Raw genomic sequence first — 24,303 nt, 5'->3', positions numbered from 1 at the left:
TGTGTCTCTTGATTCCCATTTGTATCTTGCTTCTATTAGTAATAAATACATTTTCATTTGCCTTGTAAACTTTTTTTTTTTGGATAACCCCTCGTACGATGCATAGATCGTTCTGTTCCAATAACGTACACTGCAAAAATTCAAAAAAATAAATAAATAAATAAATAAATAAATAAAATAAAAAAATAAAAAAATAAAAAAAAAATAAAAATAAAATAAAAAAAATAAAAAATAATAATAAATAAAGAAATAAATAAAATGTACTTACTTTTTCCGATTTATAATTTTTATTGATACTTTTTGAGTCAATTTCAGTTTCTCTTAAATAAAATCAATTGTGAAAAAAAAATATTCAGATATATAAATAAGAACGTTAGATAGTATGAAAAGCACCTACTTTTGGATTTTATTTATTCATTTATTTATTTTTTACAAGATCATTCTTGTTTATCATTTTTTTTGTTGGGGCTTACTACAAATTTTGTCCCAATTGGGTAGGTTTCTTTGCTGTCGCAATATTTTTTTTTTTTATCAAATGACATCGGGGGAATGAGGCCAACACCAAAGTTCACCCTTTTTTGCCTTCTTTGTAGAAATTCGGTTGCTCATGATTTTTTAGATCACCTTTTCCATCAGTTCAGGTCAATAGTTGAGGGAAGTACGTTCGCCTATCTTCTTTATTTTCTCTGGATTCATGTCTAAAACCAAAGGAAACCTGAAAACTAAAAAACTGCTTAAGACAATACAAAATTGTTCGCATAATATTGACAATTACTGTAAAAATAGGTGGTCTAAAGTTGCAACTCGAATCCCATATTTTGCATACTTCGAAACGACAAGCAAACAAAGCAACATTAGGATTCGCCGAAATGGCTAGATCATCTTAAATACCTAAGTAATAAAGTAATAAGCTTATCTTCGGAGAATTTAATCGACAAATATAGTTTTGAAGGATACTTAGAGAGCTGAAGCAAAAATTAAAAAAAAACCTCCTAACACAAATGAATTTTGACACTAGAACGATAACACTGGAGCTTGGGGTAAACAACATGAACCTCGCTGGACAACACTTACGCACCTACTGAATTTTTTTAGACTTTAGCTATGCTCCAACTGCCACTACATGGCACATACGATCAGATTCCTTTAGTGGTCTAAAGTTGCAACACTGGTCTAAAGTTGTACGGTTTTACGCTATATATAGTAATTTGAAAAAAAAAAAAAAAAAGCAGTAAAAATTTAAGTTAACGATGATACATATTTTAACATAATACTTTTCGTTAGATTCTGAAAATTAAAAAAAAAAAAAAAAACATTTATTATAAATATTTATATGCTATACAATTTAAATATTTTCTAATTCTTACGTCTTAAAACTTTTTGGTGTACTGAACTAGGTGAAAATTGAAAAAACTAAATTGGAGATAAGCCACATGACGCATTGCGATCGTACTTCATTTTTTCTATTTTTGATGAAACAAGGAAAATATTTTGGCATTTCAAAAAATCTTTGGCGAAAAGCACTGAATGGAAAAAGAAATCTAGTTTTTTTTTGTTCTGATTTACTTGAAATTGTCGGCAGTATTTTGACAGTTACTTGCTGGATGTAGCGTTGATAGAATTTATCAATTTGCGCCACTTTGCTATGACATCTTTTTCACAACAGGTTTCTCCCTTTCGAAGTTTATTTGCTAAAGGTCAGCTCTCCGGAATTTTCGAACTCATGATGCTTTTACCTTTATCATTTTGTCAATTTGATTTGACTTCCAGAATAAAAACATATCATAACTGAAGGTTTTCTGCTTTTACGTCTTCAAATAAAACTTCAGAAACATTCTTCAGTTTTTTTTTTAAATTTAGCTGATATCTCCAGATTTCAAAAACATTAGTTTTAATCGTTGAAATGCTGTCTTTTTATGTGTTATAAGTAAACATGAATTATCTTCTGGGAACTACTATATATTGGGATGGATTTAAAAGTGAATATTTTCGATAAGCTTCTTCTAATGGGAAAAAATGTGTCTTGGCAATCTAAATATGGGCAAAATAGTTTTAAAAATAAATATTTTTGTGTTCAGATTGCGCATGAGTATCAACGTTATAAGAAAAGGATGAAAATGACCAAATTTCATAAAATTATGAACATATTAAGATAAGAGATGCAAAACTCACATTTATTGCGAAAAAAGCAGAACTGGACTGTAAGAGAATAAATACTGCAGTGTCCAAAAAAGGTTAAAAAGTGTCAAATTTTGTCTGATTTAAAGAAAGTTTTGGTTTTTACGCAAACTAATAACTGTAAACAGTTTTAAAGATGTACGCAAAGAGTGTTTAAGGGAAGCATTTACGAGGCATTAAAAAAATAACTTTTATATTTTGGTAAAATTTTTGAAATGTGACCATTTTTCACCCTTTACTTTCAACGTTGAGACTAATGTGCGATATAAAGACAAAAAAGAAAAAAAAACATTTTTGACTGTTCTTCCCATATTAAGGACGTTTACACTAAATATCCATTTTTCAGTCCACCCAACTGTATGTGTTTACGGTTTTGTCTCAGTTTTTTTTTTTTTTTTTTGAAAAGGCGTATGTCAACCTACAAACAGTGTTGACAAATGCCATTTTTACAAACCGCAAATCATTTGCTAATTTTTTTTTAAACATGTTATTCAGAAGTACACAGTAAATAAGGGTGAATTTTGCCAGCTAATAATTTTATAAATTGGAAGAATGAGATTCATCTGAAGTTTGGAAGAAGCTGTCAAGAATAAACCACTTATCGACATGCACCCTTTTCAATGTCAACGCTTCCATTGGTGAAAACAAATTAATTGTGAGTAAACTTTTTTTTTTCTTTGAGGAGGAATGAGTCCCCTCCCCCAAATGTTGGTCCCTTTGCTTGTGTTCTCAAAATAATTGATAAGCTGCTTGCTGTGCTATACAGGGTGTTCCGTTTTAACCTACAAGACTTTTATTTTCGCAACCGTTAGTCCTTAGATGTATACTTCCAGTTGCAAAAATGTTCAAAATCAGATGAAGATTTAAGATATTGAAAGTTTGAAGTAAAAATAAAAATAAGTCACAAAGTACAAAATTTAACTTTTTATACGGGTCCCAGGTCCTCGTACTTACATTTAGGGAAATTTTCTCCATTGAAAAATCATTCCAGCACAAAACGTTTGAAATTAGTACGACCAATAGTCGCTGAGATATGAAACGCAGCGTTTTGTGACTTACACCACTTTACACTCGCCAACAATAACACCTTTTGGGGGAAAACATAGTGGTTAACAAGGGTTTTTAAAATGATCTGTGTGCATATAGTGTGATTTTTCAAATTGTTCGAGGTTTTGTTGTGTGCTTTTGCGTATCATGGCATAACATTTGCTTTTATTTTGGAATAGCAATGAAAAATATGAATACCTTGCTTTTCTTACTTTGATGACCTGTCATTCTTCTGAAAGGGCGAAAGTTCCAATCTCATCTTCTGTATGGTCCCTTAAAACTTTGAAATGGAATATCTCCTTGAGTTTTGATCGTACAAATTTCAAGTTTTTTGTATCAGTAACAGTTTTAAATGGAGATTATTTCTCTAAACATTAGTTAGGGGACCCAGGACTCTTGTAAAAAGTAAAATTTTGTATTTTGGGACTCATTTTTATTTTTGCTTCAAACTTTCAATATCTTAACTGTGCATCTGATTGTGAACATTTTTGCAATTGAAAGTATTCATCTAGGACTAATGGTTGCGAAAATAAAGGTCTTGCAGGTTAAAACAAAACACCCTGTATATTATACGTATTTGTGTGCAATATTTTGTAGGACGTGTCTAGGTTTTACAAAAACTGTATGAGCTTGGAACGTTACCTACATTGATATCAATAAGCAAAAATTCTCAAAATTTTAGAATACGCAATTACTATACTATCGGATGTTTCAAATGTCTTAGCTTGATTGTCAGAAACAGACTTACTGAAAATGTAACTTTTTTTATCCTAAATGTCCCATAAATTACGCTAATTTTATATGAATCAAAGCTTTAAAAGATTGTAGAATTATTTTGATTGTGAAATAACACGTACAAAGGACATTTGGTGCTTACTTTTCTCAAAATGAGTTTATTTAATTTAAACTAAACACATATAAATTTCTTTTCATTAAATTATACCCGCATTATGTGCTGCTATGTGTTGCATTAATTTTATTTAAAAATAATAAAAAAAAAACTATTTTAGCATTAGCACAAGCTTTATTGACTTCAAATGTTCGTCAGTGGCCTCTTGAGATACAATATTACATTCTGTTAAATAAATATTTACTCAGATAAACACGTTTTGTTTAAATGTTAAGCTCTGTGAGGAAAAGAAGATAACATTGTATTCTGTCATTTTCATAAATTTTATGCATAATACTTCTTTTATTGTTCGAGAAGTAAATTAAAAAATTAAAATGGCATTTCTATAAGCCAGGGGAGAATTTTTTTTCACAAAAAAAAGCTCTGTACTTTACTAAACAGGATGCTTAAGCTATAAAAATGGTATTAAGAAACAAAAACTAATAAAATCTAGACAGGAAAGGAAAAGTTCAAGGAATGAGCTTAGAATACAAAGCAGTTCATGCTTTAGAACTAATACGAGCTTTGGCACGATTGTAAATTTTAGTTTTCTTTTGAAAAGTAGGATTTTTTTAAACTCACAGAGGATTAAAAGTTCTCTCCATACACTTCAGTTTCTATTTGGCTTTATGTTTAGATAAAAGCTCGACATCAATATGGACAACAGTAGTATATTTTTCGGCATGAAAAATGCAAGTACTTTTTTTTTTGCATTATATGCATTTTTGTAATTAATGGGTAGCACAATTGTGATTTTTAAAACTTGTTGCGATAAAAAATGTGAAAGATTTTTTTTTCTTTTTTCTCAAAATACTTTTTTTATTAGTCTAATACTTGTTTTTGAGATTTATCCTTTATTTTCTTTGATATAGTTGATATTTGAGGTGTAAAAAAGAAATATTTTTTGCTGTTGAACGTTATTGTGACAAAATTCCATAGATAAAAAACTAGAGAGTTAAGTGTTGGTCAGGGATGAGATGATGTGGAAAAAAACAAGGTTCAATTTGAAGGTAGGGAATGTGGATTCAAGTGAAATAATTAAGAAAATTACATTTTTCAAAATGAACGTACTGGAAAGTTCTCCTTAAAAACTACGGTACAGAAATCAAGTTCAACTTATTATGTAATAATATTGTCTTCTGCACAATGTATTACATTTTTTGCTGTAAATTTTCACTTAAAAAAAGTTCAAAAATTTCCCAATGTTTCGTACAAAGTGAAAATAAAATATTTTCTATTGAATGCTATGGGTTTAGCATTTTTATACACCACTGAACACTTTTTTTCCGTCATAAACTCGATATTGAATCAGTTATAAGAAAACATATTTCTCAGCTCCTTAACATTGTTTACTGCTGTATGTCTTTCATTAAGAATTACGCAAAAGCTACAATTGTGCACGCTAAATGCTCTATTTTTACCAACACTATATTCGCTTCATACAATTTTGAGCGAAATTGACATCTTGCCCAATATGAGGGGCAAGATGACGAATAATTTTATTTTCCAAAAATGAGTCGATGTATTATGAAACTTTAAAATAATTTTCATGTTAATCATATAGTTTTATAAAGTAAGATTTCTCTATAGAAATTTTAGAAACTAAAATATCAGTTTACACCTTTTTACGCTCGTGGAAAAAAATCTGTTAAGGTCATCATCTTCCCCCGTGTTTCTCGATGTGCAAAATTGGAGTCAATTGAATCATAAATGAACGAGATATTAGGCCCTGTATTTTAGGTTTCGCCTTATCTGGCCCAAACACGATTTTAATGTACATATTAAACTGAAAACAGAAAATTAATTAATAGAAACTAATTGTGGTTAATGAAAATAAAATATTAAAATGTGTAAGGCCCCAAACCAATGCAAGGAAATTGCATAATCAGTTGCAAACTTTGATTTATACAAAGAACACACAATTATATTGAGAATGTTTGCATCTTAGTTGCTTTTAATCGAATTAACTTTCGGGATGACACAAAAAATAGGAATTCCATTACCTAAGAAGGAAAATATTTATACGCATGATAGAAATTTCATCTGATTCCAATATCACCCACCATACATCCCATAACTACTAGACTTTCCTCACATAAAAGATAAATCTCAAACAGCACAATTCCATCTCTATCTGGCGGTACGTTGGCATCATCCATTAAGTTGTTGCCCGCATTTCTGTCAGGAATGAAGGTTTACGACCTAGGAATTTTTTTCTACTTGAATGGTGATACAAGTATAAAAATGAACCAGTCAACAAGATATTTTTCGTTTTTTACGTAGCATTTTAAAAGCTTTGTTCAGTATCAGATATTGAAGATTTTAGATTAAATAGTTTTATGTTGTTTATTGTTAACCATTATTTAAGAACCGTTGTACTATATTTTAATCTTAACAGTATTACTTTTTTCTCCTTGCACAACTTACTTCTTGAAAAAAATATATGACCATGACTTAGTTTAAATGTTCCACAGTAAATATTGTGGCATATATGATCAAGTTTTACATTATACGCACATATATACAAACAAAGACTATTTTTTTAACTTCAGTATGCGGTAAATAGGAAAAGTTGTGAAAGTGCAACAACATGCACAACTTTTCGAGGAAAATTGAATTTGAATAAAAATCGTGGAAAATCAAATAATATTGTCGGGCTCCACAATTTTCTTTTTTCCGGGAAATTCACGATATTTTGTGTCTTTTCAATATGTCTAGGTTGTGTATTGGTTGGTACACGACGAGAAACAAATAAAAATATTTATATTTTCCGGTTAATCATGGGCCCCAAAATTTATCATTTTATACAACCTGTACATGTTATCCTGCCTAGGTGTGTTGTTTCTGAGGAAAAGAGGTTCAATATGAAAGAAAAAATCTTGCTTAGGTAGATAGGCTGCAAAATTGAAAAAAAATGGCGAGAACAAAGCTTCCTGTTTGTAGCAGGTTAATACATGGGCAAGTTTTCTGAGCTGAGTGTAGTTTTTCCTCCAAGTTTATATAAAACACTTACAAAATTACCAAATACAATACAATGCACGTTATACGAGTAATGCTTATGTCATTGTTAGTTTTCCTTCATTAATGCCCAGGAAAAGTAAACCGTGAAACTGTGACCAATATAAAGAGTTCTTCAACTTTTTTTTCCAGTGTTCGGTAATTCGTAGCTTCAATCCCATCATTTCAAAGCTTCTTGGCGGGGGAGGGCAAACGGTGAATACGAGAGTTGTTTAATAAAAACTGATTATAACTTTTTTTCGGGTACATAAAGCATCAATTCACGGAAACCAATTATGATTGTGTAGTAGGATAAGTGAAGAATAAATAATGTAAGTTTAAGGCGGTAACATCAGTAGTGTAACCTTGGCAGCTATCCAAATACATGTTGGTTTGTTTGCAGACGGAAAAATGGAAGGTATACGCAATGAGCAAAAATAACGTTGTATTAAAATTTTGTTTTTAACAAAAAAAAAAAAAAAATCATCAACTAAATTATGTATGTCTCGACAGAAAGCGTATGAGTGGTCTGTTCATCCTTACAGTAGAGTTAGAAGGTGTCAAAATGCTTAAAGATGGGAAAGAACAAACTTCAAAAAAAAAAAAAAAAAAAAAAAAAAAAAGAAGGAGCAGGAGCTCTAGTAACTTCTGTAACAGAAAAACATCAATACTGCTGCTGTAATAGTGAAATAAGATGGGAGTAAATCACGTTAAAACAACTATAAGAAAAAATGAGCATTTTTTTTTATTTTGTTCCTTTCGAACTTTGTTCTAAGAAAGAATGCAAATGACACGAGAGTTTGTGCGTAAAAGATTTCAAGATTGCTCCTTCGGAACGAAAAAGATGTAGTTGTGGACATTTGTTTGTTTTTACCCCGTCCTCCATACGACAGGAGCACACGACAGCTCCGAAAGAACAGGCTTTTTGTGATTTTTCTTTGCTTCCAAATTCGAAAGAACATTTCCTGGATTGGTATTTCTTTCCTTCAAAGGCAGTGGTGTAAGCCTCGGAAACTATTTTGAAGGATATGTCCAAAAATAACTTCTAGGATGTCTTTAACGACTTGAAAAAGAAAAGTGCATTGCATGCAATTGGGACTATTTTGAAAAAAAAAAAACATCAACATTTTTAGGAGTAGTACCATTGTTTAATTAATTCAATTATAATCATTCTTTATTGAATAGCCCTTGTACTTAGGTATTACTGTAAAAGTCCGAAATCTGGTAAATGTCGGCATAAGTCAGTGAATGTTCACATTCACATAACAAAGACATTGGCAACAGACCGAATTTTTGGTGACATCGGTTAAAGTCGACATTCTCCAATTTCCATCGTTCACGGCAACTACTCAATGCATTTTAGAGAAAACGCCATCAAAATGCGTACACAGTTGCAAAATTAAAATTTGTTTTTTAAATCCAGGAGTGGGGTGGGGGCAACTGGACCTGGACTGCCCAAATACTGGGTTCCGCCTTCCTTCCGGAAGTGTTTTGCCAACGCGTTGTGATGTTCTAAGATATATCTCGTGTTTGAAAGAACTTGAAGGGAAATGGAAAGAGGGTGATCTTTCAGACACATTTCTTGGACCGGTTTTGAGATTTGAAATCATTGAAAACATAACGAAAAAGATTCGCACGAATCAAAGGTATCTTTTGAATATCAGCCAAGCTGGGTCAAACGGTTCATGCTCATCTAATTTGTCAGATAAATATCCTATAAGAATTAATCTTACACGATAGTTAATAACGGCTAATCGCATCTTGCGCGTTTATGTTGATGTTACTTATCACTCCTTTACTCACGTATAAATTTATCCATTTTTTTTTCAATTTAAGTCATTACTCCCTAACGTCTAAACATGAAATAACGAATTTAAATTGACATTAGAACACTATTAATATTTGTTTTGATTTTAAGTACTAAAGGTTAATGGAGCAGAGCGTTTTAAACAAATTAGAGAATGAAAACCAATATTTTTAATACTAAAAAAATCAATTTTAATAGTTAAAATAAATCCATATTCAGGCCATCTATCACACACAAATATGTTTAAAGACCATTAAACTTCAGAAATAACGTCTTCTTATTTCCTTCGCTTGAATGTTATTTTATTTTTACTTGAATTTATGATAAAATTTACCATTTATCATTTTAGCAGCTTCGGTAAAAGTTTTCTCAGTCATTTTAAAACGACACTCCTTTATGGAAAAAAAAACTGAACCAAGAATGAGCAATATAAATTCTAAAGCCCAGAAAAACAAAACTGTGAACATTACTTCAGACTAGATGATCTTATTCCGAAGAATCGATAATCTTTTGGCGCCACTAGAGAGAAAGACTTCTTCCGGTTTTTTGTGAAAAATGGTCTATCTTTCATAGAAGTCTTGTTGACGATGCCGTACGTTTAAATATGCATTAGTAAATTTTAATGAAAGAGCTAGCCAGTACTAAAGCATTAAAGTTAAAAGCGATGCTTGGGTCATAAATTTTAAATTCACATTGATAACCAATTTTGAACGTGTTAATAAACGTAAAAGTTAGCTACTTTTTTACTATAGAATTTTAGATTTTTGAATATTTCAATTTCACACTTTGTTTATTTTTATGAAATTCTTTTTTTTTTGTATTGGTTATTGTTAATGATTGAAATACCAGTGTACCGAATACCGGTATACTAGTAGTATACCGGTGTTTTGAAAATCAGTGCCGAATGTTTTGAATAAAGGGCACTGCGTAAATGTGCTCTGGTCTACCCTATGCAATCGAAACTTCTTTTTCTGCTTGACATAAGTAAGTTTAATAAGAAAAAAATAATTTTGTTTTTTAATTGAGAGCTTTCTTGATCAAACACTAGAAATAAGTCAAGTCGTAGTTCAACTAATAATATTGGGAAAGGTGTGTCCAATCGTAACAACTACATTTTCTTTTTTAGATTGCCTTTGAAACTTGAAATAATAATTGCAATTCTTGACTTTTAAACATGATTAATATTGTTTGAAAGAAAAATAAGTATCATTTCCCTTCTTTACAATGTAACTTTACTGTCTGAAAAAGAAAACTATTGAGTTTTGGTTTTTTCCAATCAAGCTAAGTACAAATTGAAACTAAATTAGTTTTTTTTCTTTCCAACAGAAACCCCAAATCAAAAGTGCGTAATGGTTTCTAAAGCTGAACAAAAAATTAAACTGCTGTTTAAGTTTATTCATACGGCCATGCTAAGCACAATGGTAAAAGTAGTCATACCTATCCTTTTGAAAAACTTGAGTTATTATAGCCAAGTTTTTCTCTATTTCGTATTTTACTTAATAAATAAAATGTTTTAGGGTCATTTGATCAGGAACTATTTTGGTAAAAAATTCTGAAAAAAAAAAGAATCAAATGTATGGAAGCACTAAACTTCAAAACACAATATCTCAGCTTGAGCTTAGCTGCAGATTCCATTTTTAGTGCGGGAAAAAAAAAATCGGACAAAGATCGTATCTTCGAATGGAAGTAAAGTTATTTTATTTTTTAATGAGTGTCTTATTTATTTTTGTTTCTCACATTCTTAGAAAATACTTTACAATATATATCTTAGTTTATGTATTGTTTTTCGGTTTTCTTACAATTTTAAGCAAAACACCTACTACTTTAAAGTTGTTTAACCAAGCAGAATGACTGTTCGTTCGCTTGTTGTGCATCGGCAGACAGTATTTGATGCGGTATGCTGCTTCAAGTGGCTTGGAAATGATAGTCGATTCCCAGAAATTGTACAAAATCAAACAGTGAACATTTCAATTAATCGTCAGTTCATCCAAAAGTGAGTTCAATGAAATCCTGGGGTTTCCCCGAGAGGAGTCGTTCGTAAGATCGGAATTTGTGAGAAATAAATGCGACTAAGGCCAAAAACAGCTCAAACAGAATTTTTACGAGTTCCAAAAAGTTCAACCGTTCGTATGACTCCAAAGATGACAGAAACGTTTAAGACAGGCTGCATGTCCACGCTAGAAGATTTTTTGTACTTTTCTCTGATTTACCGTTCAACCAGTTCATAACCCCCAGAACAATAGGATTTGGTCTGCTTCTACTGCTGTTAGTCATCTAAGAAAACGCATCTAGCATCTGAGAAAACGTTAAACTTTGCCAAAATCCGAAGTGTGATGGAATCAGCACAAGCGACAAAAAGTCTCTGGTTTTTTGTGGATGAGGGCCATAAAATGAATTATAAAGTGTACCAGAAGGACATTTTACAATCTGTTGCACTTCTGTGGACCTAATAGCACTTCAACATAGCATGTAGATTTGACATTTCAATTTGACTCCACACCAGTTCATACAGCCAAAAAGACAAGATTGGTGCAAGGCGCATTTTTTTTTTTTTTTTTTTTTTTGACATGATATCATCTTTAAAGTGGACGCTCTACTCGCTAGAACTCTATCCCATTTATTACACTGTAGGATCTGTTTTAGAGCCAAAGATGTACCCTAAACTACACATAAGTTTGGACACTCTAACCCAATTGCTTTATAGGGTACAGGATTGATTAAAGGACTTGCGGTGCTTTAATTAAAATTTCAACAAGCAGTTTCACCTCTTTATTTCTTCAAAAGGCGGCCAGTTTAAAACCAATTAATTTATTGATTGCTAAAGGTCTTCTCATATTATTATTTTTTATGTTTTGCTAATTTATTTATTTTTTAAAAAGTTACTTGCCGGGTGGTTTTGCCACATCCTGTACATTTGGTTCGCAGTCTGCAGAAACATAGTTCTGTGATTAAAGTTATGAAGTTTTATGAAGAACGAAAATGAATTCTTCAGTAAGGATATTGGTTTATTTATTTATTTATTTATTTATTTGCAAAAAGTATTAAATATTTTTTTTGTCTATATGCAAATTTTATTATCATAGAACAACTTGCATTATCAAAGTTACAGTATTTTAACATACAAGGAGAGGGGGAGGAAATTACATCAGAATTTAAGAATGAAAAATTTCTAATCATTTTGTGCTGAAAATTTCAATTAAAACTTCCTGAAAAGTTTTAAAACGTAATTTTTCCGGAGTGGAAATAAACCCCTTCGGAAAAAACTTTTTTTTCTGTTTTTTCCTGAAAATTATCGCGTTTTTTCCGACCGTTTTCATCTCTATTCACGATACATTCTCATAATTAATGCACTTAAAAAAAATATGAATAATGACGACAAAACAAGATGTTTTTTGATATTTTTTGAGAATTTTCGACTACTGGTATTAATACCGTTATTCCGGTATCATTTTTTAAGAAATACCGACTACTGGTATTGCATTTTTGGTCCAGTATTGCGTTCCCTAGTTATGGTGCTTTGCAGAGGTTACTTTTTCTAGCTATTTTGAAAAAAAACAACGAATACATGAAAAAATCTTAATGTATTGTGAAACTATTTTTGAAAACGTTAGTTATGGTGACAAATTTGAAACCAGAATGTTGAGATGAAAAAATACGTGTGTATGTCTTCCAGTCTCTTCCTTAGAAAACTTCGGAAGAAAAAAAACCCAGTTGAAACGATCATTTTTCACCAGAAATTTTATCTTTTTCCGATGTTACATTTTTTATTTTGAACGTTTTAAAATTAGTATTTAAAGTAACAATGTAATAACTAAAAATTTTTTTTTGCTAACCTTAATTAGATAAAATTCCTTTATTTTATGTTTTCTTAAAATATATTTTCTCTCTCTTAAAAGAAAAGCAATTTATGGAGACAACTTTTAGTATAAAATTTAAATTAGATCTAGACTCTCAATGCAACGAATTAATTTTTTAACTATATGTGCGTTGCATTGCGGAAGGGACTAGTCTCTTCCACACTCTCTGCATGAGACTGTTCCAATCATGGAACCAGTCTCAAGAAGCTATTTTAATGTATTTTAAGCAGGGTGTCCTAAAAATATATAGCCTCTTTGAATGTTTGTAACTGCCGCAATTTATAGAAAAGAGTTTCAAGAAGATGTACTAAACCTAAGCTCACACAAACTGGTGTAATTAATTGCTTTTAAGGAACATGGAGCTGTTAAAACTAGCAATGAAAACTGTTTCGGATGATTAAAATCGTTCTCAGCCTCACACGAGAACGAAAAGTCACTGAAATGCTTTTTCAATGTTTTTGTAAAACTGTTAGATAAGTGGCTAGTGAGACAGTTGAGTATCTATCGCAATTTTAATTGTGCCCAATGAAAACTTTTCATTCCTTGGTCACACACTCTTGATGAAGATCATACTGGCCCAGATAATTGAACTTTGTGAGTGGTACCATGCAAAATTTGATTGAGACGATCAACTGCCACGCAACCCGCTGTGATCTTTTTCGATCGATTTTTTTTTGTTTAAGTACGTTAAGCACAATGTTTATTGCACAAAGTTTGCTAGTCAATGGGATAAGATCCACCATTAAGAACAGCTGTGCCTGAGCTACAATTAGCAGCAATTTAAACACTTTTGCTATATATCTGATTTCTACATTGATTCGATTTGTTTTTAAATTTGAAACTTTTCGGTATCATAACCATTGTTTATGTTGTGGTCATTCAAAGGGGGTGTACATTATTTGGACACCCTGTTTTTTTTTTTTTTAAGTATATTTCTTTTAGTTTTACATTGATCTTATTGAAAACAGACAAAGTTTAAAAACAACTCATTTGCTTTTTAATTAAACAAAATAGAGCAAATATAATTTTGTAACAACTAATTATGAGTTCCAATTTATATGCATTTGAGCTCCAACCAAAAGTGATATTAATAGCGTTATTAGCCGCTTTAAAATAAATAGTTAAATATTAGGAATTAGCGGCAAAGTTTTAATACGAAATTTCAATGAATGCTTTTGATGTTATACAGACTTCAATCTTCCATTAAGTCGACAATATCCTATTTCACTTTGGAAACAATTTCTTCGTATATTCGTTAGGATAATACTTTTCGTTTTAAGCAAAGCGTCGTTAATCATGTGGACTGAATCTTATTTTTGCGATCCATTACGCCTACATGGATCCGTTACTGCACTCAAGGTGACGAAATAATACTTATTGAGATAACGACACCAGTTTGCAGGGCTCATTTACTACCATACTCATTTGAAGAAAATTGCTTAACGTCATTTTGCTTCCACTACGCTACGCACCGGACCTGAACTTTGCGGTGGACGTGATAGAACGGAAGTCAAAGTCATGAATAAGTCATGACGCATGCGGCTCGTGTTACAAATAGATTGGTAGACAAATGCTAAACTTTTCAGACTCTAGGGATATATTCTGAATTAAGGAATGCTTTATAGCAACAGTTTAAGAAGATTTTATGTTCTGTTTTAAAAGAATGAAAGCTAAAATATCTATGGTATTTCTGCGAAAATTGGATACTATAAAGCAATGACTAAAGCTTACAAGTTAAAGTCTGTAAAGCTACATCTCAATATGATTTCGGAAATTTAATGATTGTCATTACGTGTATTGTACGTATTTTTTGACGATCATGAATTTAGATGTTCAATTATGTTTTTACAATAAAATTGACTTGATTTTCATTCAACTTAGCTGAATTTCAGCTGTTAAAGTGATGTTTTTATGTTTAGATTTTAGAATTTTTTCAAATAGAAAACATTTCAGACTTGAGTTTAATAAAAATGATCTCTGAATGATTTTTACTGTGACGTTTCATTTGCTGAAAAAATGCATTGACAAAAAGATAGCAAAATGACATGATTTTTTTTTCAAATCATACATTGTTTTCTTTAATGTCTACGAGTCACTTTAATGTTGGTAAAAATAATATAAGTAAAAAAGAGCGAGCCAGTTATTCTCCTACTTGAAGATTAATTCATCATTTTTACTATTTTCAATGTGTAGTCTTGTAGAGACATCATCATTTCACCAAAACTAAGATCAATGTTCAACTTTACAATGAAACCCATCAAAAATATTATAATTGGTTCTTTTTTTTTGTGTGCCTACGTATGTGAGCACACAGATTGAATTTATCAGCGGTGAACGACTAGTTAGACTTTTAACAATATCAAGTGAAGATGTTATTCATTTCGAGCCAGCTCTCACACACAACTTGCATAACACATTGTCCGCAAATTAAACTTCAATTGATATTAATCTCAACAGGATAACTGTACTTTGTAAATATTTATTTAATGGTTAGTTATTTCCTTTAACTCTTATACTTAGTATAAATACATTGCTGAATACGGTAAAAACACTATTCACAATAGTCAGCGCACCTCGTAGCGAAAAAGTGCACAAAAAATTTATGAAGCACTATAAAAATGTTTTTTTGAAGTCATTGATTAACCGAAATTATTATAATAAAAACAAAATTGAATGCACATGAAAGTTCTTTATAGAAAATTGACACAATTTTTCTATAACTTTCAATTTATTATTGGAATATTTTATATATTCTATTCAGTAAGTATTGTCTTACATTTCTGAAGTTTCAATAACGTTAAAGAGCAAGATTAAAAATTGTGACATTGTGAAATATCATCAATTTCTGTTTAACAATATCTTGTAACACGTCTTGAAGCAAAAGAGCAGCACGTGTCAGCAATGAAAGTCAAATAATAAAATACCACAATGCGTGGTAACAACCATACACGTTTTTATTTGAGGACCAATCCTGAATTTATTGAAGCGTTTGATTTTGTAATTTCAATGTGTAGCCAGATTTCTATTCGTATCCACTTTAGAAATTATCCACAAGCTATGCAAATTGTATGCGATGAGATTAACATATCTTTAATGAAAGTATTTAATATATTTACATGCTTTAAAACAAGTAAGTATGGTTGGCATTGTCTAAACGTTTCTGGCTCAGAAAATATGTACAATGTTTAAATGATTCTATGACAGGTTCCACTGATGCCTTTAATTAAATTGCGTGGTAAGCTCTTTGATAGTGAAGCTAATTTTATACGATTGGAACATTGCAATGTATGATTTTTAAATATCTTATATAGGACAAGTAGGCGATTTTTATTTGAAGGGTAACAATGTTTGCAAAATATCAGTATTCTCAGCTAAACTTATGCTAATAATGACAAAAATTAAGAGTGCGTTGAATTTTTGTTAAGGTAAAATAATCTAACCAACATGTTCTTCATTATAAATGAAATAGTCACGTAACCAAGTGAATTTTAAACTTTGGTGTTGTGTCCGTGACCTCAAATATTCATAACAAGGTTTTTCATGGTGATCGTGTTCTATTCCTCTAGAAAAGTGAAAATGTCTTGAAACTGTAAAAAATGCCAAGGATCTTTCTCAGTCACAAAGGAAACCGAATGGTTTCCATGAAAATGATTCTACCTCGTTGTGAGGAAGATTAATTGATTTAAATAAATTAAAGAATTTTAATGTTTCGATTCGTTTAAACATGCAGGATTACTGATTCGTTAGTGTAACGCTCGAAGATAATATTCTGTAAAGCACTTTGGTTTTTAAATTCCGATTTCCATCATGAAACGTTCCTTTTCAATGACACTATTAGTTTTATCTGTTACCAATGAAATAAAGTATTTCTCTCTGATCAGCGCGGTAAAGTGCCAATTTTCAGCACACCTAAACAATGCCAACATTATATAATAAATAAATAGGTTAACAGTAAAGAGGCAGCAATAAATATCGAGATATCAGCAAGCAGCGCTACCTAACGGCGCTTCGATAAAATTTCCCTCGTTTTACACATTTTTGCGATTGTTCCGGCATATTCTAGCTTAGCGAAACCGAGTGGAACCCGTAACTCTTTTAGAAACCAGTTTTTCAAAAACTAATAAGTGCAAATTGTTTGTGTATTATATTTTTTAGTGTTATATGGAGATCAAAAACCTTAATATTAGAAAAGAAAAAATTATGGTTTAAAAATGTAACACACACACACACACACACACACACACACACACACACACACACACATATATATATATATATATATATATATATATATATATATATATATATATATATATAGTCAACAATTTCTGTAAGATGCAAATGTACCCTACCCGCATTTAAATTATCTAAACATCTGTAACAGTGATTTGTGTCGTTCATTTATCTTATATAGCGTCGCTAAAATAATTAATTCTTGTATATGAAAGATTTGAGTCTACAAACGTTCCAAAGACTGTAGCTGCTTGATTTCATTCTTCCCAATCTCTTCTTGATTTTTCGCGATTCTGATGAAGCAATCTGGTCTTTTTTAACAATAAGAGCCAGAAAATTGAATCGTTGCCAAACCAAAAAATTATTGTTTCATTATATGCTATTTTTAGAAGAATCGACCGTCCATTGTTATTTTAAGAAATAAGAATGAAATTTACAGCGTTCTAACCATTTATGTAAAAGAAGGTAATATTAAATTTCATTATTTCATGCTAATCTTTTAAAGAACGTAGGCGAAATAAAGTTTGTAAAATAAATATTGTGTGTTAAATTTCTGATGGTAATACAATTTGTAAAAATGTAACACTGTTTGTCTTCCTTAGGTTAGTGAAAAGATGATTTTTATAGGCTTCTAAATTACGTATCAAGGTATTGAACAGCGTAACGTTTGTATTATAATGTGAAGCATTCAGGATCTTTTAATTTAAAAAAATGTGTCTATGTGCATAAATGTTGTAGAATTGATGTCAAAACATTGAGTTCTGAGCCATCTGCAGACTGTTTTACAAAGTAGAAACTAATGTCTATAGCAAAAACTCTACGTAACTGGTAAAAGCCAGAACTTGGAGTTAAAATGCACAAAAATATAAATAATAAATAAATAAAAAATAAATAAAAATAAAAATGCAGACGTGTTTCGTTTTACTAAGATTCCCCCTTTTTATTGTAAAACAATGAGTTTGATGTTTTGTCCGATTACTTTTCATCAATAGCTCGGTTTTTTAAACAAAATCCTGTTAACAAAAACAAGTGACTGCAATTTCATTGCTTTTTGTTCATTTTGAACGTTATTTTCGTGTTTGAAACTTTAAGAGCAGACGTGAACAGTATAGGGGAAGAAGAGGCAAAGTGAAATAGTTGAGATTACTTGCTTTTTTCAAAATAAACAAATCGCAAAAGTTGTTTTGGAAATTGCGGTTCATATAGATAGTGAAATGTATTTTGTAAAAACACTTCTATTGAAACATTATTTGAAGTTTTTGGCAGTACTTGTTAGTACTTTTAAAAAAAATAGAAAATGTCCTTTTTTCTTTCATGGGGGGGGGGGGAGGGCAAAGTGAAAAATAAAATAGTTTTCGCAGTAAAATTTATCTGATAATCATTATTTTTTTTTAATCAAATAGATGAGTAAATAGAAGAATAAACGAAGAAATAAATATAAAGTGAAGCAATATACCAAAAATGAATAAAACAATTAATCATTACATGGGAAAAAATAAATGAATGAATAAAATATTGGATGAGGAAGAAAATAAGTGAATTAATGAGTAAATAAATAAACTATCAAGTGAAGAAGTTTAAATCAATTAATTAATAAATGAATACGCCATTTATCTAATAAATGACTGAACAGGTAAACGAATGAAATATTTTACTTTACTCCATCCACTTTGCCCCACTTGCACTGGAATAGTTAAGCAAGACATAAAAATAAGATTTACTAAGATTAAAATAAAAATAAGATTAAATAATTAAGTACTGCACCGAATATTAGTAGGTTTCAATTATTATTTAAAATGGTTGTATCAAAAACTTGATCATTTTATAGAATCAAAAACAATTTTTGATTTATTTCAATATATTACACTATGAGTATCAATTTCTAAAAATTGCTTGTATTCTCACATGCTTTGATCTTAAGACATAACATTTTTCTTGACTGGAGTACACTACATGTGGAACTACATGGTTAAAATATTACCTGATAGGTGGCTCTAAAAACAGAGTAAATATTTCACCATTACCTTTTACTCGACATTTCCATACCACAAAATTTGTTTTTTAAATGTTATCGAGAATATTCTACTTTCATAGCTTTTTAGAAGCTAAATTAGATGAGTTTTTTACATAAACGTTTAATAGGATGTAATCCTTTACAAAATATCCATAATCTCAAAACTGATATCTTAGAAAAATATTTGCGTTTGGGTAAAAATGATACCTGTATTCAAATATATACATTAATATCAAAACCTTTAAACTGAAACAATTCCTGGAAATGTACCCTTACATCTAAAGCAACAGGCATATTAATTTAAATTGCATTCTAAATTCCCATTATATCTGAAGCATTATATGATAGTCGTTCAAATAAGTCAAAACTAGTTTTCCCCTTCTCAACCTGCTTTGCTTGATCATCTCGAGACCTCGAGTGAGAGAATCTGCTTCAACCCACCTTTTAATTATTAAGGAATAGTTTAGCGAGACCTTGTATTTCAGAGAAGTGCTTTCATCTATTCTCAAGAGGACGGTTTATCGCAGTGACAGATTCCAGAGCCTTAGGGATACCAAATGAGAATATTTTACGTCTGAGGAGAAATGCTTTAGAGGTGAGAAAGATAAGAAAATGTAAGGAGTCCTTTTATTAGTCAATTATAAAATCCGTCAATTGACGGAAATGTTTTATATATTGAAAATTAATTATGTCAGTTACGTATTTGTAAGTACTATTAAATTAAAAATAAAATAGATACAATATTTTGGGTTAATTATTATTCAGTTACGTATTTGTAAGTACTATTAAGTTAAAAATAACATAGATAAAATATTTTGAGTTAATTATTATTCAGTTACGTATTTGTAAGTACTATAAAGTTAAAAATAACATAGATAAAATATTTTGCGTTAATTATTATGTAATTTAACTAAAGTGTTAGTGATGCTTGGTAAAATATTAATAATGAAATGTACATTCGGAAAACAAAAGAAAATAAAGTGTGTTCCAAAACTAACGCAACCTTGATAAAAGAACAATTTGACAGCTGATAGTTTAAGGTTATTAAAAATGGAACGTTATACGACAAAATAACGAGTTTTCATTATTGAAGAATTATTTCAGAAATAATGAAAGTTGAGGCTGGTTAAGCAATTACTATTATTGACGCTCGATATCGCAACACGGTAATGTAAGGGTAGTTGTGGGCTAGTTGACAAAGACCTTTGACTTCAAATAACCCCATAAGAAGAAATCTAGTGATGTTAATCCCACGATCTAAGGTGCCAATTCTGATCCCCGATACGAGAGAATACACGACCAGGAAATGCCTCATGCAGTAATTGAATTGTTTCACTGACTGTATGGCATAATACTCCATTTTTACTAACCCTAAACTCTCAGCTGTCGAATTGTTTTATTTTCATGGCTGCCAACAGTTTACGGCAAAACTGTTGCAAATTCAAACATGCTTTGCAAAATTCAAGAGTAAATATATTTACAGCGTACTTATGTGTGCGAAATAGATATGCACTTTCTGTAAAAACATGCGTTTATCGGTATTATAATGTTCAATTATGAGTCATTACAATAATAGTTGATCATCCCATTGATATACTACATAACAAATGAATGAGTGAAAACACATATTAAAATTTATGAAATTAAACATGACCGATTGTTTCTTTGTTTGAAAAATTAGTATGCATATTTTTAAGGAAGCAAAACATATCATTTTCAGTCAGGTGGAATTTTAAGATATATTTCTATAACGACTTTAGCATTCCATAGCATTCGTAATATGAAATATATAATTCAGAGTTAATAAATAAATGCCAACAATGGGGTGAATGATTTTACGAATTACTTGTTATAATATTTAAAGAAAATTGCACTCTCCTGCATTGTCTCATATAAAGGTAACAATATTTCTATAACTGCTTAAGTAATTAATCGAGCTTCATAATGATGAAAATATTTAAAAAACCACATCAATGGTTGTAATTTTGCGCTAACAAAACATTGTAGATTTTTCTGAACAGATTCGTCTGACAGTAAGGAAAATGGTTTTAGTTTTTTGGTTCTTTTTAACTGTTACTTTGGTCTTGTTCGTTAATGTGGCATTATTTGCAAATTAATTTCAAAAGAAGTGTTATTCAAAATGAGAAAAAAAAAATATACGTATAATCTTGTAGTTGCGGTTAGTTTGCAGATTATCAGAGGTTTATCTAAATGAGAACAAAAAAAAAAGGATACAGGAAACAAATGATCAAACAAAAACTAAACTAAGTCCTTTCATGGTTTGAACATTCTAATCGCGTTTCAAAAAAATGTATAAACACATACTTTTAATCTATTTTTAAAATTTCTGGCAGTGCAGTGTTGCTGCTGTAAAAACTTATCTGCCTTTCAATACAATACATACATTTTGTACTATATATGATGCAGAGGGGCATATGGGCAAAGATCGGTAATCTGCCATAACTGAACAATCAGCCAATTATTTATAAACGGCCAATTTTCATCGAGTAATCATGGGAAAAAATGTTTTGACTATAACGTCGCCTTTTAATTTTCGTAAAGATAACAGGCCTGCATCTAATAGCTACTTACATAGTTAGAGTAAAATAAATCGATATTAATCTAAAAGGGATTACATACAACAGTCTACTAACTACAAATTTGAGTTTGAATGTCTAACAGACTATAAATATTTTAACAAGAAAAGTAACTAACAGAGTTTGAAAAAAAAACACATTAAAAAAAAGAACATATAAAAATACAGAAAAATAAATGACCGCCAGCTGAAAAGAACAACTTTTTCTTAACTAATTCTGAAAAGTCAAAATTTAAGTTTTTGAAAAAAAAAAAAAGAAAATGACGTTGAAAATGTAGTATTAAAAATGAATATATTAAAGCGGTATCGGCTTGTTATATTTTCGATTATTTAGTAATCGGTCAATATTCTACTCGGTGCTTTCGTAATATGCAAGTACTTTATAACATTGAATGTTTATAGCAAATTTAAGATTAGTGAGTCAATTCATTTCATTTAAGATTAAGACAATTTTTAATAATTAGCCTTGGAGTCACAGGTTTTGAATGATTTCTGATTTCGGAGGATAAAATACAGGAATCTTTATTGAAAATGTTTGCCTCTATTTCTTCTTCTTGAAGCTTTATGTAATCTGAATCTGTTATCGGTAGAAAAATCTGAGTAATCTCGTCTAAGTATCAACGGAGATAGTGCTCTTATACTCGTCGTTGCTTTTAGATCTTTTGCCTTACTTCTTTTTGCTTGATATTGCGAAATGTATTTGCTTTATTTGATATAAACATCTTTCTTCCGATAGAAAACAAGGTACATACACCTTATATTTGTTCCTTTTGTAAGTAAGTTATGAACTTTCTTTTTTACAGTAAATAACATGTTTCCCAATTTATCCAAGGTTTTTTTTATGTAACGTTTTAACAGTTCAAAATTCATATACATTTTTTCTTTTTTCAAATTTTGCTACGATTTGGTTTTTTGAAAATGTATAAGCTTTTATGTGCATGAAATTCAGTAAATGAATTTTTTACATCATTCAATGTCTTTTCAGTCAATGACGTAAAATACAAAAAATCATTTAGTTGTAATAAAGCGACTCCCCTCCAATAAATAGAGGTATCCAATACTTTAACTATCTCTTCTATTTACCCATTTGCATTTGTTTTCGTTATACATATGGAAAATAAAAATAAATTGAGCTATTGGGTGTGAATAGTATTAATCAAATATAGTTTTATAACTTGGCATATCGTCACTTCATAACAAGAGCACGTTACTGCTCCTCTGAGCAAACGATATGCATGATATACAGGGTGATTATAGTTAAAAGTTTCGATTTCAAAACGTTATGATTTAAAAACTACTCTTCAAAATGACTTGAAGTTCAATCAGAACAGTCATGAAGCCATGGGCATTTGTTTGGCTAATGAAAAAAAAAGTTTTAATATGTGCCGATAGGTTATGATGTTAGGATAATTCAAAGAAACAAGTCAACTAAAAAGATTCGGTACACATGAAAACGTTGTTAGTTAAAAGGGAGAAAAATATTCAAAATTTTTACGAGCGTTTTTTTAATTTATAGACGAAATAACGTGTTAAAGAGAAAACTGACCGCGCAAGAGAAAAAGAGGATCTTAATAAAACCAACACTTAACAGATAATTAACGCATAAGTTGTTCAAAATATCCTCCGCTTTGTTTCGTTTCAAGTTGGTATTAAATTCACTGTTTAGCTCTTACTGTTTTCTTTTCATTTTGATTATATATATCTCTTTAAGCAGTACAATTTAGCTTTATTTGATGCTTCTTTCAAGGTTAATGTTCATATCCTATCTCTGAATCTTTAAGATGCCAAGTCATGGCGTGGATGGCAGGTTTTTAAGACGCGTTCTGCTCCAACATTGGAATTGAGTAACAAGTTAGTAAATTACTACTTATTTACACATTGAATGTAAAGTTACTTCATTTTAGTATTGCATACCGCCACCTGGTTAAGGTAAGTTAGTTATTAATTGTGTTAGCCAAATAGGGTTAAAGTTATTGTTGTAGTAAAGATTTTGGAATTTTTTTAATACCATGTTAGTGCTAAATCAGGCGATCGGCTGCAGTGTAATACGAAGAATTGCACAATCTATCACTACAAAAGACACGTGTGTTTTATGCTTTTTGACCAATATTTGTATTTATTTAAAAATACATTTTTATTGTACTTATGTCATTACGTATCACCGATTTCACCGGTAAGCGTGAAATTGGATACCGTTAAAATCCAAAAAAAAGCGTATTTTCAAAACGGCTTTGAAAAACTTCAGCGACAAAGTATTATCTATACACACAGGGTGTTTCGATTTAACCTGCAAGACCTTTATTTTTGCAACCGTTAGTCCTAGATGTATACTCCTAATTGCAAAAATGTTCAAAATCAGATGCAGAGTTAAGATATTGAAAGGTTGAAGCAAAAATAAAAATGAGTCTAAAAATACAAAAATTAACTTTCTATACGGGCCCTAGTCCTCTTACTAATGCTTAGAGAAATAATCTCTATTGAAAACTATTAGTGACACAAAAACTTGACATTTGTGCGACCAAAACTCAAAGAGATACACCAGTTCACTGTTTTAAGAGACCATACAGAACATGAGATTGAAACTTAGCGCTCTTTCAGAAGGATTACAGTTCGTCAAAGTAAGAAAAACAAGGCATATATTTTTGCATTGTTTTTCAAAAATAAATACAAATCTTATGCCGTGAT

The sequence above is a fragment of the Uloborus diversus genome, chromosome 3 (assembly GCF_026930045.1).
Source record: "Uloborus diversus isolate 005 chromosome 3, Udiv.v.3.1, whole genome shotgun sequence".
In the NCBI taxonomy this organism is placed as follows: Eukaryota; Metazoa; Arthropoda; class Arachnida; order Araneae; family Uloboridae; genus Uloborus; species Uloborus diversus.
The sequence above is the reverse complement of the archived record's forward strand: the minus strand, read 5'-3'. Positions refer to the sequence as shown.